The following is a 6,753-nucleotide window of genomic DNA, read 5'->3' on the forward strand; positions in this document are numbered from 1 at the left end:
TTATGCAAGAAGGCAGTCAACAAATGAGAATGAAAGAAAAGTTCTAAGCTTCTTTGGAAGATCTGCCCTGTCACCAAAACAGCGGATTCAGGAATGAAAGATTCAGCAACAGGAATGCAGGGGAGTAGTGGCACTGCAAGAATTGAAGAAGTATCCTTATCTCAAAGCCTTTTCAACAGACTGTTGCAGATTCAGGAACTATCAATGGGGCCCATGATTTCTACTTTTATCAGTATAAAATTTTAGATTCTTTCTGCCAATCCTCACATTAGGAAGCTCAGAGTACTGATGGTCCAACACACTGAAAAGTTTGAGAGCTAGGACATACGTCAGTCTTTCCATTATTTTTAATCTAGTTTTAGAGGGGAATCCCAAATGGAATAATGCTCAGGAGGTTGTTCAGCAACAGCACAGTAGATAACATTTTACTTCTGGCTTGAAATCAGGACTAAAACAACCTTTTGGGAACATGAAACTTGAGATTTGCTGGTAAGAAAAGAAAAAGAAAACAACCTATTCCTATTGTTAAGACGGTGGCTGACCCTTGGCTTTAGCTCACACCCTTCAGTAACTTTTGTAAATAACTGCACAATGAAGTTAAATTGGTCAGTTTGCCCAAGATAGAAGAAATCATAATATATTGATACCTTAGTGCAGTATTTGATAAAAATAAGCTTGTGATCTGGAATTAGCAAAATGGCAGTTATTCCTTTATTTCTGACTTGGAATGTCACCCTGAAAAGGTGCTCATCCTTGTGCCAGGAGCATTGGATTTTCTGGCTCTTCCATTGCTGTCAACTCTTACAATTTGATCAGCATTTTTACAATAGTTTGCTTAATGTATCAGCACTAGGACTCAAGTGTCTTTATTTTTCTTCTTTTTTTCCCTTCCTCCTGTCTCCTACCCCCCCACCCGCCAAATTATGTCTAGACTGATAGTGAAGAAAAACTTGGGAAATGTGAGTGAACCTTAAGTCTCAGGAGGACAGGCAGATGTGGTTTTCACAAGAGATGCTCCCTTCACCTTCCAGGGGGAGGGAGGCCTCTAAGATACAAGGGGGGGCAATTAAAAATAGCTGGAGCAAATGATTTCTGGCCAGGCAAAGAAGGTGGCAGACAGAGTTTAGGGTCTTTCTTGAAGTGTGTCCATGGACCAGAGGAAGCTGCTTGTGGAGATAAAGTTCCAGATGTAGAGGCAGAGGGCTTCACTGGGAAAGATAGCAAAACAAAAAAATATAAAAGCAGCCCAGAATCTTGGTAGGAGAATATGTAGACAAGGGGTGCCCAACCCTAGCCTGTAGGCCAGATCTAGCACATGAAGCCATGCAGATCCAGCTCATGGAGCTCCCCATGGGTCTAGAAATTTGGTGGCAGGGAAGCAGTGGCAATTAACACTGCCATCACTCCCTTGCTGCAAAATGTCCAAGCCCTATGTGGCTGGATTGGGCTCTGGCCAAGCTGGCCCTGAGTGGAGGAATCAGGCCCCAATCCCATGTGGCTGGATCAAGGCAGGGCCCAATGGAGCTGCATGGAAACAGCCTGGCTGGGGCCTGAGGCAACCACACAGGGACACCCCAGCCAGGCCTGATGTAGCCATGGCTAGCACCCAGCTCCTTCACAGCTGGATCAGGTCCCAGCTGGGCCACGCCCATGCATCTGCATCAGACCCCTGGCCCTACACAACTGCATGGCCGTTTCTGCAGAGCTGCATTTGGTCCCCAGCTGGACTAGCACCGCATGCCAGCTCAGGTCCACAGATGGGATCCAGCCTGCAGGCCTACCTGCCACTGCTCATCTGGCCTGCAGGCCAAAAAGGTTGGTCACCACTTATGTAGACCGTACCTACCTGAATGTAGTCCCTGAACTGGAATGCAGAAGAGATGGTGGGCTTGGGTTTCCCCAACTGCTCCTCATAGGAGAGAAAAAGTTAGCCATGAAACTAAATGGAAGAGAACTGGTAAGTTTCCAAACTTGAGACAGGACTGAAGGCCAGGGGCAAGGCCCACCAGTGTCTGAGTTTTGCTGAGATCCTCTGCCTTGTGAAGGGTGAGATCGTTACTCATAGAAAGGAGAGTGAGGCCTGCCCTGACCACCCAGGGGTGCTGTAACTGAGCTTTTGATAGAACCTCTCTTTAACTGCTCCCTCAACCTCAGTAACAGCACTGGATCATCTCCACAAGCTGGATGTAGATACTGTGCTGTAGTGTCCTTCCCTGTCCTGATGCTTCTGATTTTAGTCTGGTTCCCTTGCTCCACCTAGTTTCCACCTTCTCTGCTCTTAGACCCTAATACTGCTAAGTGATCCATAAGGCCCTAAGAAGGGAAGAGGCAACATTGCTACTGAATCGATTGACACTTTTCATCATCCTTTCTGTATGAGAGGGATGAAAGCTACTCACAGCTTTAGTTAAGAATCATCAAGCAATCTTAATGGTGTCCCTGTGTATCTTCCCAGGGGACCTATGTATTAACATATAATACACCCCCTATTAAAAACTGTGTTCCAGTATTTAAGCCATTAAAAAGGGGGGTTGAAAAAAGGATTTTCTAACCTGGTCCATTTCTTTGCCACCGTGGCAATTCTGAAGTAGGTAGTAATTACGTAACTGACTTCTAACCCAGCCTTCCCTGTCACCAGTCTGGCATTTCCCATTCTTATACAGATAACAGCAAAATCTCTGAAGCACCCAGGAAATGGTGCTAAAAATCAAAATAAAGTTAGGCTGTTTGTACAAATAATGCAATAGCTAAGCTGTAGTTCACAGGTGAGCAAAATACAGCTCATGGGCCAGATTCAGTTCACCAAGGGATTTTGTCCAGCCTGCAGTGGGTTCTTCAGCCCTGCCCAGCTCAGAAGAAGGAGGCACCCCAGGCCAGAGCGTGTGCAGCTAGTCCGGTAGCCCATGGGAGCACAGCCGGGTTTAGGGCAGCATGATGGGTGGACTCATGCAGCTGCAGCTCCTGCTGCTGCCAGTCTCTGCTGCCTCTGCTGGACTCAGCCCCACTGCCTAAGCACCCCAGTCTATCTGTCCTGCACCCACTGCCAGAGGCACTAGACAGAGTGGGCAGGCTGGGTTTCCATATGGGTAGGATGGGGCCATGGGCAAGTGGGGAATGGCATCTGAGATTGGGATCAGGATCATGGGGCTTTACAAAATAAAGACATCCTTCTGCTACCAAAAACAAAAATCCCTATCTTCTATTTTGGTTTATTGTTTTTGATAAAAGAATGCCATGGAAATTCCAGGCTTTTGTGTGAAACTGTAACTTCAACAATGCTATATTTAAAAATGCCCTTCTCATGTTTATCTTTAAACTCACTGCCAATTTTAATGGTTTTGAGATTAGAACACAATGTTAAAAGGAAATTGAAGGCCTAACTTCTACTTAGCAGGCCTAACTTCCACTTCCTTTGGTGACCTAAGTTTTTTTTTAAATGTGTTCTCCAATATGGATCTATGATTCAGAGACTGAAGGAATGGTACTTAACAAACCTATGTGTATAGATCCCTAGGGCATCTATAGTTCTGGTTCAATTTCCAATATCAGCACACATTTGAAAACAGCAGTGATATGCACAAACTGTGATTATTACTTATGACCTATCAATAAAATTGGCTGAATAATTGACAAAAGGAATTGGTTGAAGAAATTGCTCTGGAAACTATGGCAAAACTTATGGGGAAAAAAACAAACCTGTCTGCCTACAAGTGAGGCTGGGCTAAAAGTGAAACCCTGGGTCCAAACATTTTAACTCTGAGGAGTGTGCAGTCTAACTCCAAATTCATATCTGAATTTGCAATAGCTCTTATTGCCCACCTACAAATTCTCTCCAACACATGGATCCACAAATGTGTCAAAGCAATGATTACTAAGAACAATTACTGTAACAACCGATTGGGGTTAGATAATAAATCAAACACTACAATAGAAATAGGTGCAAAACTTGTGGCATTGTTTCTCTCTGTTCATCACGTATATTTTTTTAAACAGACAAAATGTTGTCCTGTTATCTAGCCCAATGTTTATACATGTGTTTTCAGCAGGAAGTATTATTTTAGCAACTTGCTCAGTTAGCACTTGTGCTGAAGTATGAGTGAGGACTAACTTGAAAATACCGGTAGGTAGTCACTTCTTGTAGACAAGCCATGTTAACTGACTGAGACATGAATTGCTGGGATTTATTCTCCCTTTCAAGATAATTTTTGGCCAGGCATCAAAGCCAAGGGTCCTTGTTGTTAGAGATAGACAACTGAACAAGAATCACTTTCATTGTTGTATCAACCTCTATCAAAGTCCTTTTTACTCCCTAGTGATAAGAGAAGCAACTTAAGAAGTGCAATGCATGTGAGAAACTGCTGCCAGGCAGTAAAAGCTTGTATGTGGAATGAATTCAAAGGACTTGACATTTTAAATTCCATATTTCTTAGCCAAAAAACCTTCCTGAAATGTGTCGGAATGATCTTAAAATTGATTCTTAAGGATTGGTCTGAGGATCCAGCTAGCTGGACAAATTCAGCTTTCATTGACAGCATGTTTCCTGGACTGGCCCTCTTTTATCCAAGAGCCTAGTGGTAGGTATACAGTTTGTCTTGGATATCTTACAGATTGATGTGCTGACTCTCCCCAAGCCTTCTGTGGGGAGCCTAGAAGGACATGCAAGCCAAGATGCCACTGAACATGCTGTGTCTATATGTTCCCATTCACATGCTCCCAATGCTGTAATATGCCTGTGAAGGCAAAGCAGGGCATGTCTTTTCAACAGCTCTAGAGACCTCAGCCTCTAACACTCTTGAGAACAACTACTTGGGATGACCCCAGATCAGCCTTGGAGAATGCTGGGTTGTGTCCCAGTCATGATCCACTGCTACCACAGTGTAGACCTGCTTGGAGCCTATAGCAGGGCTGTGGATTCCTTTAGGTACCAGGCACCTACAAATTTCAGGATGCAGGGTTCAAATGGAGCTAACTTGACCTAGGCCCAAATTCAGTTAAATGTTGCTGCAAGGCACATGAACTTGTGTTTACAAATAGACATCTCTATTGTTTTTAGTCCACTTATCTCAAGTGGGATGATGACTTAATGTCCTCATAGCAAAGCAGGTATCCAGTCCAGGTTCTACTTAGCAGCTATTTATCTTAGCCAAGATTGCTTTCATTTAGTGCACTGTTTCCATTTCCCCAAAATGTCTGTGACTATTCAGATTCCTAATGCACATGTATGATTACAACATATACATACAATATTGAAAAGAAATAATCTTCTATTAACATTAATAGCTGTCATAGGATTTAAAGTTCCTGTAAAAGTTTCAGCACAGACAGGTTTTTTTTGTCTGGTCTTAGCCTCTACCTCATCTGCTATCTCCTCTAGCATTTCTGAGAATTACAGTTCCTGTTATACGGTTCCAGTTGCAGTTAATAGCTTGGATTTCCTCGGGACTTCCAAAGTTCCTTTTTCAGTGGGTGTGCTTAATTATATGAAGTAAAGAGGTGCTTATTCCATCAAAGTGTTAGAAATATTATTAAAATAGAAATATTATTAGAAATGTATAGTGAATAGAGTGTTGTTAAAACTGCACAGTTTGTATTTCATACCTGATAAGCAGAAACACCACCAAGGACATCTCGCTAATTTACTATCTCTTTGTAACACTAAATCACACATACCTTCAAACTCCTCTGCCTCTACTCTTGTAAACTACAAAGGCTATGATTTAATTGACTGTGTCCTTGAGAAAGGGGGGGGTTTGAACTTTTGGTAACCTGGAGAGCTTTTCTAAGCATGCATAATTAGCTAATGCATATAAGCCTATCCGCCCCGCATACTTAAGTAGTTAATTATAATGCACATGCGACGGATGACGTGACGTCATTTCATATATGTTTGTATGAACCGGAAATGAGTTGTAAGAGTTCCTGCTTCTGCACACGTGCTCAGGAGAGAGAGGATAAAACCCAGCTGAGAGTTTTCCCTGAGGGCAGAGTGTGGTCTTTTGTCTTCACTCTGACCCTATTTGCAAATATACCTTTTGTGTTGCTAATAGTGTGTCTGAGAGTTCTTCGCCTCCCGAGAAACGAACCGCAGCATTTTTGCATCAAAAGTGTTCACTATATGGTTGCTGGTGGTAAATTTTGTAAATTTAAAACTGAAAGCATATTTATGGATGACTTAGTGTGCCAGACAGTTCAGGAAAAACAGCTGTATTTATAAAGTATGTCATTCTCTCCTTATGCTGGAAATTGGTGGTCATAAAAATGTGCTAGAGTAAGACTAAGAGAAGACTTTATATGTATGTAAATAAGGACACTATTTACATGGTACCAGCTCTGTTTGATGGGACATGTTATAAGGAAGCATGACACCTGGCTCCCGAAACAGGTCCTTATATTCCCAACTCACTGATGGTCACCACTCTAAAGGTAGGCAAAAGAAGAGACTCAAGGACACCTTGAAGGCTAATCTGAAGAAATTCAATATTAATATCAGTACATGGAAGACTCAAGCACCGAATCATCCCCAACGATGCTGAGAAGTACAACAAGACATTCATCATTTCAAACAAACTCCATTCACTATGGAGGCAGATAAGTCAGGAGAAACACAGGGAAAGAGCTGTGACCTTACATCACCAAGATCTTCTCCTTCTTCCTAGAACTATTTGCCCTGTCTGCAGTCAAACAAGTGGATCTTGAATCAGTTTCTTCAATCATCTACAGACTCACTAATGACTTCCCTATTATTGGAAGACT

This window comes from Crocodylus siamensis, chromosome 5 (assembly GCF_052110815.1).
Source record: "Crocodylus siamensis isolate JL-2025a chromosome 5, ASM5211081v1, whole genome shotgun sequence".
In the NCBI taxonomy this organism is placed as follows: Eukaryota; Metazoa; Chordata; order Crocodylia; family Crocodylidae; genus Crocodylus; species Crocodylus siamensis.